Here is a 13393-nt window from a genome sequence, read left to right as displayed (position 1 = left end):
CAGATGGAAGATCACATACCTTTGTGTAATTATTTGAGATGGTTAGATACCATCTAACCATCTAGGTAATTCAGTACACTTTGAGCTAATTTAAATATAAAGTACACTAAAAATCACTACCCACTTCTGCACCAAAAAAAAAATCACCACCTACATTTTAGCTGCTGCTATTGTGAACTCCTGGGATCACTTTGTGTTAAATTTAACTTTGAAATTGCTAACTTCTTTATACTCTTTCTACTGCAGAGTCTTTTCTCATTTGATTATGATTTTTTTTTCTTTCTAAAATAAGGTTTTATCGAGGCGGGGGTTTGTCTCTTTTTGCAAGTAACAGATGATAGCACAAGAGAAAATGGCCTCAAGGTGTACCAGGGGAGGTTTAGACTGGCTATAAGGTAATTTTTTTTTTCACCAAAAGGGTTTTTAAGCATTGGAACAGGCTGTGCAGGGAAGTGGTTGAGTCACCATCCCTGGAGGTATTTAAAAGGGGTGTGGGTGTGGTACTTACAGACAGGTTTTAGTGATGTACTTGACAGTGATGGGTTTAACTGGACAACCTGAAAAGTCTTTTCCAACCTAAATGATTCCATGATTCTCTAAACTATTTTCTCTTTAGTGTAGGAGAATGACAGATGTTGTGGCTGCTGGTCAGTGGGTGGTAAATTCTATGTCTGAATAATATTGAGGTAGCTGAGGAACATGCCCCTTTGTCTAAAACAAAGACTTAATTCCTAAGCTTAGTCTGAAGAAAAAGATAAAGCAGTCCATGAAGAATTTAATGTCTGTTCCTGTCGATGTTAAAGGAGGAAAAAAAACCAAAACAGGGCAGTGTGCAACCCCTATAATCAAGCCTTTTTTAGCAATGCAGGCATACAACGAAATAAGCAAATTATTAAGTATCCATAATAAAGAATTGCAGCAGATGTGAATTTTTTCTTCCCCTTGAGATGTTCCTCTGTTTCCTGTATGGTTTGGTTCTTTTTGTTGCTGTCAGGTCAGTGTCTAAATCTTTTTCTTCCTAGGTTCATAGTTATTTTGGGCATCTTTCTACTTCTATGACTTGGAAAATAATGACACTTTGTTAAACTCTGCCTTTTAGGAGGATCCATTATTATTGTCCTAAATTGTGCTCTATTACCAAGTTTTCTAAGCACTTACTGGCTCTGTACTAGCACTTTGGAGGCTTAGTAAACACAGAAATAATAATTGTATTAAAGCTGAAATTACAGCTGGGGCCACGAACAGGAAATCCATGCCTAAGTGCATTTTCATCCTTGTTTAAAGAAAATGAGTTTTGGGGAATTGGTTCTTAACATAATATTGTAGCATGAAAGTAAGTTATTTGGTGAAATATTTTCAGGTAATTGTTATGCCCACTTAAAACCTACTGAAGACATGAGATCAGTTCTCTCTTAAACAACTAGGGCTGTGGGATACAACCCATTTTTTGTTGAAGAAATCTGGAAGCTGAGTAGGAACATTTTAAAAAAAGACAGAAGTGAGATTGAGACTAAGAGTGACGTAGAAAACTATTTGTTTTAAATCACATAGTCAAATAACTACATAATTGAAGTGAAAAATGGAAAATTCATTAAAATAATTAGTGGCATTCATTTAAATTTTAGAGGTGATATTAAAAGATAATAAATTCAGACCAAATATGGAGAATATCAGAGACTGATCAGTGTTGTTGCCACTCAAATGAACAAGCACTCTGTGCTGGCCTAATGCACCACAACTCTTGCACCTGCTCCATTTGGCTATTTTCATGCATCCTTATTGCTTTTGGTTTTTTAATGGTCTTACATTCACCTCTTACATTTCCAGACTGCATGGCTGTAGGATTGGTTATGCATAGGATAAAGTTTTAGAACCCGATATTTTACTTTTTCAAAGGTACAGAGGAGGTCACAGAGTAATTTCAAAGCAACAGGCTGTAGAGACTCCCAGCCCCTCAGCAATCAAAATCTTAGTGATCCTTCACTCCTCTGTGAACTTAACCGTGTTTAAAAATAGAATTAGAGTGCTGATGTCACTAGAAAACAATACAGGATGCATAAACACAAAGTGTTAAATATAAGAATGTGCACTTGCTAAATTTTAATGTATGTTTCTCTATATAGCTTTATTTTTTGTTATTATTTTAAAGTTTTATTTGGCTTTCATCATTCAAATAATAGCTACTGTTAACTACATTTGCAAAATTAAATTTTAAAGAGAGAAATCTCCTTTGTAAACACTGAAAAAGGGACTGCTGAATTTTTCCATTTTAAACTTAAAAACAGGTATTCAAGAAGCTATTGTATGTATAATTTGTGCCCAAACAGTTTTATTGTTTTAAAATCTTATCTTTATTAATAAATGATTATATACTGCTTTGGACACCTTCTCAGCTACTGTGTTCCTGAAATTTCAGGGGTGTATTTAATTTGCTGAGTTTGTAGCATGTATGATGCAATGACTTGAAATGTCTCTTGTGTGCAAAGGTAATGCCAGATAATTGACTTTGTGCTCCTGAACATAATTTTCTTGAAGGAAAATTATTTATATTAATTCAATAAAGACTAATGAGCCTGTTAAAATTAGTTGCTTTTAAAACAGTGCATTTATTGCCATAAATATCCCTGCTTTCTCCAGAAGCAGAGGAAAGCTCAAGGTTTTAGTTTTCTCCACAGAAAGAGACCTGGCTGGAAAATTGTTCACACTACACACACAACACCCTAGACATGTTTTGTAGAACTATATAAAACCATTCTCATTATTTCAATTTATGGTTTAACTGGGTGCCAAAGCCTTTGAGCTTTGGCTCAGTGTGAGCACAATGCAGGTTATGAAAGGACAGTATAAATGAAAAATACCTGACCATTACACAAAGGATACTGACACTATTGTGCTCTATCCAGTTGTTTACTGTGCAGTAGTATGGAAAGTCTATTATACTAGTTTTATAGTTACAGATGCTGTTTTGGGACATTCATCACATGGTCTTGAACAAACATGGGGAAATAACCAGTTGCCTGTTATATACTGTATTCTCAAGACAACAGCCCTTTTCCCATCTAGGGGAATGCATTTTCAAGCAATATTGATTTTTCTTTCATTCTTCTCTGCTCTCCTCTCTCCTTAAGAAGCCAGTTTTAGAATTATCTTTGGTCCTTAAACTTGTTTGTCTCTTGTCTCTACATGGATTTGTTTAGTCTTTCTGTCTTTTTTTTTTTTTTTTTTTTTTTTTTTTTTTTTTTTTTGAGACAAGTTTGTATTGATTGAAGTTATATGCTGGACTGTGATCACCAAAATACAGTACTTTGGTGGGTCAGCCCCCTGCAGGACATGTGTCACTTTTGGCTTCTGCCATCATACAGTTGGAGGGATCTGTAAAAAGTGGTGATTTGTTCCAAATGTTACTTAAAAGCTGTTAATCAGGCAAAAGACTTGTGAATTAAAAGTTCTCTCCATGTTTTGATTTGTTGTCACAGATGTACCTCAGACAGATCCCAGTAAAAAACAAACTCAAGTGGCTGCCATCATGAAATTACCAATTAACAATTGTGACTTTAAGACAAGGAGTAAGAAACCTGGGTTTTTAAAGCCTCTTTTCTGTGCTTTGATGAAAACTCACATGGATGGGTTCCCCATGTACAAAAAAGCAACAAGCTTAAAAATTCAAGAGAAGCTAGCAACATGCCCTTACCTGCCTTCTGTGCAAAGAGACCTTTGACCAAAGTATTGAAGCTCAGTCCCCTTGAAAATGTTTTGATATAACTCTGGCCTTTTCCAGGTAAACGTAGAAGTCTTTTGAACAGCATTGCTGTAAATGTGATTTGTGAGAAGAGCAAACAGAGTTTTGAGCAACCTGTTTGACAGATAGTGATTCATTTGAGGTCTGCTATTTATGTATTTGAAACATCTTCCTTTATCCCACCCTTTTTCATATCTTTCTCACTTTAAATTTGGAAGAAATCATGCTCACATATATCAATGTGAAAAAAAATCTTTCTTTTTCTGCAACGCGTATTCACATAAATTTCACTTTTCTATGAGAACAATCTGCGTAGATGAAGGCAAGTGTATGTCAAAATAGAATGGAGAAAATGTTTCCTCTAGGTCTTTGTTTCAGCTTTTGTTGTTCTTTTCATGGTGGTTATAAATCCTATCTTTATGATTTGAAGTTTTCCCTTCCAAAGGGGCTTATGAGATAAATATATAATAATTTAATAGGGTTAATTAACATGTTCATGATGGATTTAATTAAAAAGATGTATCTTATATGAGGTTTCATTTAGCTGTAGACCTGGCATTTCTTATTTCTAGATGCTAGTTTCAGTAGCATGTGTTTTGAGAGAATTCTCTGACCCCTACAGCAAAAGCATAGCAAAAAGAAATGTTGTAGGAACTTCATATGGTTATTCATAGGACAACCTATAATTTATGACTTATGTTTGATCGTAGCCTTTTTAATTAGAAACATATTGCATCTGCTTAACATTGCTACTCTTTTGTTGCAAAAGATTTTCTATATCAATTAATCTAGTAATATCCCTGAGCAATCTGAAATTGTTGAAGAAGATGGAAATTGGCTGATGAATGTATTGGTCACTTCAAAGGCATGTTCAAATCTATCTTCTTGCTGTCCTAATGAATATGGAAGTCTGCCCGGTGTGTGATTGGATTTTAATGACTTCAAGGTCAGAGACTTTGTAAGGTGTGAATCTGCTTGCAAGGTCACTAGTGGCAAACAGTGCACGGATCTGAAAATAAACAAGGAGCTGTCAGGGATATTAACTTTTTGTAGAAAAACCCTTGGGATGAAAAGGTTAATAGGTGATTGCATTGTAACTTGTTTGGAAACTCAAAACGAGCTGTAAAGCTACGTGCATTATCGTACATTATACCTTGTATAAGAAACAGAGGTAATTTAAAATGTGGACAGTGTTTGATTGTAATAGTACCCTAGCTTATCAAAAGCCTGCATTTGTCACTATATAAACTGGTCCACATAATCAACATATGCTCTAAATGAAGACCTTTTGGAGAAAAAGGTGAAATTACCTAGTCTAAAATACCCATGGATGTATACATATATTTTTACCAATAGATAACTGAGACTAGAAATTGCTCATAGAAATTCAAGTTGTATGTGCAGCAGTTATACCCTGTATTAATTTGCTATTCTGTAGGGATTGTTCAAGATGGAGGAAAAAAAATAGGGAGCAAGTCTGACAATACCAGGAAAGTTTATAAATGACTTCTCATAAGGTACTTGACTTCTGATAGAACAGCACAGAAATTACTCCTGCATGAGGAAAATAATAAAAAAAAACCTGCAGAGGAGGGGGAGAAATTTGGAGGGATGGTGCCTTTTTTTTTTTTTTTTTGGTAGGATAAAAAAAATTAATTTACTAAGAACAAAAACTCAGAGCTGTTGGACAACTTACCCTACTGGTTTGGGGCAGTGAGTAGTTTCTGGCATGGCTACCACAGCTGCAGTTTCTCTCAAGCTGTTTGAGAGGGAGGTTTCATCTGATAGGCATGTTCAGATCACAGCTTAACATAATAATGTAGAATGGAGTTCTACATAAACTATTTCCTGTCACTGGAAAATCTACAGTCTTAGTGACCAAAGAGACAGGAAAAAAAAATACTACAAGTACCCTACAGCTATGGGACAAAAACCACTTTTACTTAATTCCAAAAGTTCTGTAATTTTCCGTTTCTTTTTTCGTTTTCACAAAAAGTTTATGTGTATATATGTGCATACAGATTTTTGTACATCTTCTACTCCACATCTGTGGATTTTATGTCTATGTGGAAGCTGCTAACAGTGTTTTGGCCTGTGTGATTCATGTTTTCATGATTAGACTAATCAGTATATCAGCAGTAAATAGCCCAAATTTAGCTGCAAATTCAGTTGCCACAGAAGTTTTGCGTTTAAAATGAGGACTTGAAGTTTTTTGCTGTAAATGAAAAAAAATGTTATATCCTTCTCAGAATAATGCTTAGTCTTAGCATTCTTTATGGTGTAACATAGCCAGTAGTCATATAAAAAAAAAAAAAAAGCAGAATTTTGCCAAGATGGAAGATTTCCTTAGTTTTGAATTCATCCTACATACATTCACCATAGTCTTTTATGGTTGTGCCACTGTTTCATTGATTCACTCTCCTGAATACGTAAGCTCAGGTTTCTATTTCCATCTGATTTTGGAGTATAAGGGATGAGAAGAAAGATGTTTTGTTTTCACTTGCTCACATATTGATTATCAATAAAATCTTTTTCTTTCTATATCCTGCCTAGCTACAAGAAGAAGAGGGCATCAGCTGTGTTTTCTCCAAGTGTTGCTTTGGGCTGATAATGGTTTAAAAATAAAAATTAATTCAATTTTCTATCTTTAAGATAAATTGAAAATGTCAGCACTGACATTACAGGATTTTAGAAAAGAATAAACTTGAAAGTAATAGCCTTCTGCAATTTTATAGTAAAAACAGTGAAACCTGTTCATAAGATGAATATTAGCTTTGGGAATGCTTTTGTTTCATGACTATTTCTAATGATTAGAGACGCTCTGTTTATTCTTAGTTACTCTGTTTATTCTTATTCTTTGTATAATCTGTAATGAAATGTAGAAATATGTACTGAATCTACATTTTTGCAGCCACTGGATGCAGAGCTGCTGAATGCATGGTTATTTAAAGCATTTCTTTAGGACAAAACCTTAACATACTAATCTCTATTATTGCGATTCTATAATATCAATTTTTAACCCATATGTCACACATGCTTATATCATTGTATATATGAATTTATTAGCATCCTGTTCTTTCTATGTTGTGTCTGGTTTTAATTTTTGAGGTTCAAAACTGCAGGCAAATTTGTCAGCCTCTTCCATATTGGCAGTTTCTGCTTTTGACCTCTGCATTGCCTCTTACATAGACACATTGACAGTAAGTTTGGTGTCCAAGTCCTCTTCTGTTCTTCTATTCTTCTTGCACTCTCACTAAATTTTCTCATATTCTAAATATATTTCGCTGTAGCTTTAATTTTCACTGATTTTAACTACTAATCTGTCAAAACTGTCTCTTTTCACTGATTGTCTATGCATTTGGTGATAAAGTGATATTTCTGAAATTCCAGCTGTTTAGTCAGCAAAATCTTGAGATTGGATAAAAAAAATCTGTTATACTTTTGGATAATTTTCTGTTTCAGCTTGTCTGATATTGAATTATGCAGTCATTCTTATTTAAATTCTGTGTTTTAGGGACACACATCAGAGCTCCATGAGTGGTTTAATTGAAGTGCTGAGTTATATTTTGGAATTCTATACCACCAAATCTGTGGCATGTAAAATAGAAATCCTAGAAACAAATGACTTTTCTCATTAAAAATATCTGCTAATTTTCTGCAAATTGCACTAATTGCTCATTCAACAGTAGTCATGCACACAGCTTGGTATAAGAGGAAAATCTCATCTTCAATGGATTTCTGCTCTCTGTACAAACTCCAGTCACACACAGCAGAGCTGGAAACAGTGCCAATGAATCAAAGAAATCACTGGCCTCTTTTATCCTATTTTTAGTGTCCTCCCCGTTGCTAGTAGAGCTTTTGCTGTGAAAACATGCTGTTGTATTTTTCTGAAAATATGATGAGTAATTATTTTTTAAAGCATAGCCAAAAAGGAGAATAATCTAAGGCCATCCAACCCAGAGCCTGTTGGAGTGGGTAATTAGCAAGCCACCATGAGACAGTTCTGCTTGCATGAGTATTAAACATTTATGCCACTGACAAGTGATTGAGCTCTCTCCATCCCAGCATGAGAATAAGAGGCCACCAGGTCTCTCCATCAAGACAAGGCCCAAAATGTTACTCTATCCCTGAGGAAACAAAGCAGGAAGGAAAAATAAAGAGAGCTTGGTTTTAGAAAGGACTCCTGCTTCTTTTCTAATTTTCCCTTGATAGCTGAGCCTCCTTAAAAGCAATGATTGGTGAAGATGTGACAAAGACACTGTTGGGGAAAGAAGGGAGATTATTTGGGGAAATTAAATCAGAATGCAGATGCAAGGAAGATTGACACATTAAACACTGTAGAAAGCAGAATGTGCTGCTGCTAAACTGTGTGACAGGAGAGGCTGTAAAACCTAAAATCAGCTGTGAGGAGAATAGAGGAATGCAATCAGACCTGAGTTCGTGACTGAAACATTCAGAGCTTTCCCAAAAATCCTTTAATCTCTCTGCAGTTGTCAAGCTCTTCTCACCTCTCACTCCTGAGGTGGCCTTACCTGGTGTTATACTATATGGTCTCAGCTGATTCCTGGTTTGTTGCAGAAAATGGAACTTTATTTTTCATTATGTCTGTAATGAGAGAGTTGTATGTAGCAGTCACTGTCTTTATGGTTGTATGAAAATCAAAAGAATCAAAAGGCTGCTTTGTACATACAAGTGGCAAAACAGCAATATTAGGAAAATATTGAAGATAGCTATGTCAAAAAGTCTCTTCATGTTGAATGTTCAGCTGTTGTATGCTTGACCGGCTCATTTAAGTTTATAAACTCTGGAGAAAAAATACTGTGTTACCTATTTGTTTGGATCCCTGTTTTGTAAACCTTCAAACTATTTTTTTTTTTTTTTTGGTGTTTGAGTACATTTTGAAGACAAACTCAAAATATAAATCAAAGGACATCCAATCTTGCAAGCAGAATACCTTGGGTGAAAAGACAAGTCTTCTCTGGTAGTGCTTCTGAGGGGTAGACAACCTTTGCACCACTGGTTATTTGGTGGCTGAATTAGCACTGCCATATGGGAGGTCTGGGCTTCACTTGCAGCCAATGCAACAATCATCTACTTGGCTTCTGAAATTCCCAGTGGCAGGTGGATGTTGCTGGAGATTTTTATGGAACATTGCTTTTCTACTTTATAACCAGAAAAGGCTTTTATTTTCCTTTACATCCCCACAATCCCCACAAGGTTTTCACTAGAAATGAATCACAGTCTCGTGGGGGATGAGCGTGTTCTGTCTGTCTTCTGAAAGGTTCAGCAGCCAAGGATTGTATGATTTGTCTTTGATAAGGAAAAAAAAAAAAAGAGAACAAAACATATCAGGGATTTTAGGAGATATAAGAGTGAGCTTTCTCTCTGAATTGACTGTCCCATAAATTGCATAATAAAGAAAACAGGGCTTGCCATTTCACTGGACAAATTTATGCATTTAGAGATGTGTTTAACTTTTCCTCCATTGAAAGAACAAAGAAGTTCAGTTTCTGAATAATGAGGGACATTAATATATATTTTTAAATTTTCCAGTTCCTCCTAATGACTAGTGCCACTGATGCTGCCAAAGCTCAGACAAAGTACGAAGATTTATGAAAACAACTCTCTCTATCAAACATGCTTCACTATTTAAATAAGTGCTCAGCAGCTTAATGTCAAGGGTCAAAAACATGGGAATTCTGGTCTGGGTCCATCCACTTAATTTAGGGTGTTTATTTGTGAGTTTTGATATTTTGATTCCTTTTCTTGCCGATAGAAAGAATTCAGTGCTTTTCAGACATGAATTATGCCAATCTCAACTCTAACTTTGGGTGAGTTATCTGACCTCTAGATGCCTGTTTTCTCTTTCTGTTGTCCTCTCTAGCTCAGATGTACTTAAGTGGAAAGAAACTCATCCTGCATCATAATTGGATTAGGAATGCTGATAGCTTAGAATTTTCTTCAAACATGAGAGCATCTCCAATATGTAAAATACATATCTTGTCATCAAGCTAACACCCCAAATTAGATTTCTTAAATGTTATATTTATATATGACTCAGTTTCCCATCTGTGAAATATTCACAGAGAGCTTCCTCACTTCAAAGTCTTGCTGTAGATTTTTAGAAAATAGTAAGAGAAGCCTTTTAAGGTGATAAAATATTCTATATAGAGATATAAAGTGCTGTTAAAACAAGGCTTCAATAAAATGGGGTTTATAAGGAAGTAGGCCACACCGTACTTAACAGAGAAATTAAAAAAAAAAAAAAAAAAGAAAAAGAAAAGAGAAGGAATTAAAGAAGCAGAAGAACATAAACTGAATACAAATACCACTCACTGAATATCACTCATGTCTCTGCGTAAATATAATAAAAGTTCTGTAGATATCAGAATATGATATCACATTGCCAAACTTGTCACAAGGTTAGAAATCAGATTACATGAGCAATTTGTGTGTAGAGGTTTTGTGATGTTGTAGTCCTTGAATTTGTTGCTTTCATGTTATTTTTAGAGGAACATTTAGTTTGTGGTTTGATCAAATAATTGGCAAATACTTCAGAACACAATTTCAAAATTTAATTACTCATTAGATTTATGCATAAGTATGTCTCTTAATTTTTTTTTTAATGAGCATTTGAACAATCTTTTTTTTTAATTTGGAGGAATACTGGTGCTCATACATATCTTCATTTTCTTGGGCAAACAAGTGTATTTATCAGCCAAAAAAGAATGCCTGTTGTTTGCTATTCAATTAATTAATATTTGCTAAACATTTGACTCATTTTTTCTTATTAACAATATTATGTTGCCCTAGCATACAAAAATAGCTGCTGTGGTAACACACTTGTAAACTTTAAATGATAAATTGCTTCAAATAAACTTTTATAAACTTTAAATGATAAATTACTTTGGCTTGCACTCTGTCTAGGTATTGCAATTCCTAATCCCCTTAAAGCTGATGTAGAGTAATTTTGTCATCCCTCTTTTGCAGATTGGGGTCTGAGAGGTTCACAGACAAAGCAGAGGAAGGAGGTGAGAAAACAGCAGAGAAAACACCTGAAAGGAGGTTGTAGCCAGGTGATGGAGAGCCAATTCTCCTTGGCAGCCAGCGATAGGACAAGAGGACATAGCCTCAAATTGTGCAGGTGGTGGTTCAGGTTGGATATCAAGAGGAATTGCTTCACTGAAATGGCTGTTAAATTTTGGAATGGGCTGAAGGTGTTTAAGGAAAGACTGGGCATGGCACATGGTCTGGTCAACAAGGTGGTGATCACTCAAAGGTTGGACTTGATTATCTCAGAGGTTTTTTCCAACCTAATTGATTCTCTGTGTGTGAGTGTGTATAAGGTATGTGCCGCAATGATCTACCAACTTGATGCAAAGGCAGCTTTAAGCAGCCTCAAGCCAGGTAAACTGAGGTAGCTGAGCTTAAGATGAAGCAGTTCCCATAATTTGTTGTGCCAGCAGCACTGTGGATCTGGCAGAGAACAGCTGGATAATTTCCTCCATTGGGTGTTTACTGACTGGTGCACGCATGCACACACATGCACTACTGCTCTGGGTTGAGTCTGTGCTGATCTAAAACCCTGGTTTGTGGAAACAAATGTTTTCATTAACGTTGTAATAAAAAGAAACAACACAAATTTTTACTGACTTGCAGATAAGGGCATCATATGTGGTAAACAGCTGGAGTAGAATGAACCAAGTATTACTCACACTTAAAAGGGTTATTTGTAATTTTCTGCCCAAGGTAGAATTGATTCCAGTTGGAAAGTAGGAGTTATTATTATTATCTTTTTCTTCATAAGAATACAGGATATAAGCCAAGGATGTCTTGGGCTGTCAGTCCGAGATCTATCATGTCATATTTTAATCATGTTTGCCAAAACTTAAGAATGATTATTTTTTTCTTTGTTTTTACAGTTTTCTAATAGAAAGGAGTTTTAGAGTGCTCCTTCCCTGATAGTGTGAAACCTTTATTAAATATCCAGCCTGGATTTATTCTCGGCCAGTTCACATGCATTTGTTTCAATGTCAGAGTTGCTAATAACATGGTCAGGGTGAAATAGCTCATTTTCTTCTTTCATATTTCAGGATAGCAGCTGCATGTCTTCTGGCTCTTTATTTTGTTTAGGTAAATACTTCAAGCCTTTTTGTTCTCCTTTTGTAAAATAAGTTTTTCACTATTCAGCTTATGCTAGGCTAGCAAAAAAAGCAGTGACTTCATAACTTGAGGCAAAACTAGTATGCCAATATTGTACATTCCTGCTTGCAGAAATTTCTGTAGCTATTACGTCTGGTTGGAGATTGCCATGAGGTGAATGCATTTGGGGTTAGAGGGAATATGGCTACTTAAGTCTCTGAAGCACATCATCTTCATCTCTGAATCCGGAGAAGATTGCCGTGAGCAGCTTCTATAGAGCAGAGCTGATAGTCATCTCACTGAGTCAATACAAGTTCACCAGTTTAGAGAAGCTGAAGAGCAATCTGATACATTTATTTTTCTAAGTTTATCTGTGTTTACCCTCACACTTCTTGCGTACCATATGAATGTCCCAAGTGACAGAAATCGTTGTAACAGAAAATAGAAGAAAAGCTATGGGCAAAATATATGTTGAACTCTTTCTAACAGATTTAGGTATATTGTATTGTTGAGTACAGCCACAGTATATTTTAAACCCAAAATATGACATCTGCACTGAAAAAAACCTGAGAAAATTCTTCTGTCACTCTCCATGTTTTATTTTCAGGAAATAAATACGATAGCCTTCTAATATGCAAGATTGTTATGTAATATGACTATAACTTCACATTGTACTTGTATTAGTTCTAGGTGGGCTGCTTTCTATCAGCTTCCAGGGTTTAAGCTGATTTTTTATTTTCCCCATTAGGATTTCCTAAATTAGTCATCCAATTCTTGCTAATTGATATCTAATTTGAAGATTTTTTTTTTTTCTGTAATACACAGCAGCTCCAGGACTCCTGAAGGTTACAACATTATAAAATATTTTCTGAAACCAAGTTTTCAAAGGTTTTTTTGTCTAATCTTTTTTTTTTTTTTTTTTTTGTGTGTGTGTGTCTGGTATCATGATATGAAAACACAAAGAATAATTTCTGAGCACTTAGTTTTTTCTCATCTCTACTGGGACTTTTGTTTGTCCAAGGAACTTCTGCACAAGACAAGGTTACATAAGAGGGCAATCCCAATTGTGGATCTTGCATCTTACACGTAAGTTTATATACTCAAATTTGGAGACTATGTTTTAAATCATAGCTTTTTAAGTTTCTTTACCTTTCTTGAGAAGATTAATGTTTGAGATTGCAATGCATAATATTTGAATTATTCATTTTAATTAAAATTGATCATGAGAACTAATTAAAAGACACGCAACTGGTTACTGGAAGCATAGTTGGACTACTTCTCAAAAATACCATTTGGTGTTCAACATTAGGCTCATGTTGATTTTAGAAATTATAGTCTATAAATAATAAGGGGCTATAATTAATTCTGCATAAGAATTTGGAAATCTAATCTTTCATAAAAAGATATTGAACAGTGCTTTCTGGTTTTGGAAAATCATGGGTTCTTTTTTCACATAAAGCTTTATGCAACACTCAAAAATGTCAACTGAAAAAAGGTTCAAAATGGCCTCTT

The 13393-nt window shown here is 35.0% G+C and overlaps 1 long non-coding RNA gene across 2 annotated transcripts in view; it reads left to right on the top strand.

The window, feature by feature from the left end:
- Positions 1-217: 217 nt before the first annotated feature.
- Positions 218-13393, top strand: part of LOC140682222 (uncharacterized) — a 64944-nt gene continuing 51768 nt past the window's right edge. Inside the window, exon 1 of one of the 2 annotated variants that reach the window (XR_012053563.1) lies at positions 218-395. This is a non-coding gene — a long non-coding RNA (uncharacterized lncRNA). Of the gene's footprint in view, positions 396-12405; positions 12968-13393 lie in introns of those variants that run through there. The other variant, XR_012053562.1, reaches the window with a different exon arrangement.

Source organism: Taeniopygia guttata, chromosome 1 (assembly GCF_048771995.1).
Source record: "Taeniopygia guttata chromosome 1, bTaeGut7.mat, whole genome shotgun sequence".
In the NCBI taxonomy this organism is placed as follows: Eukaryota; Metazoa; Chordata; class Aves; order Passeriformes; family Estrildidae; genus Taeniopygia; species Taeniopygia guttata.
Note: the sequence above shows the minus strand (reverse complement) of the source record. Positions and strands in the feature narration are given on the sequence as shown.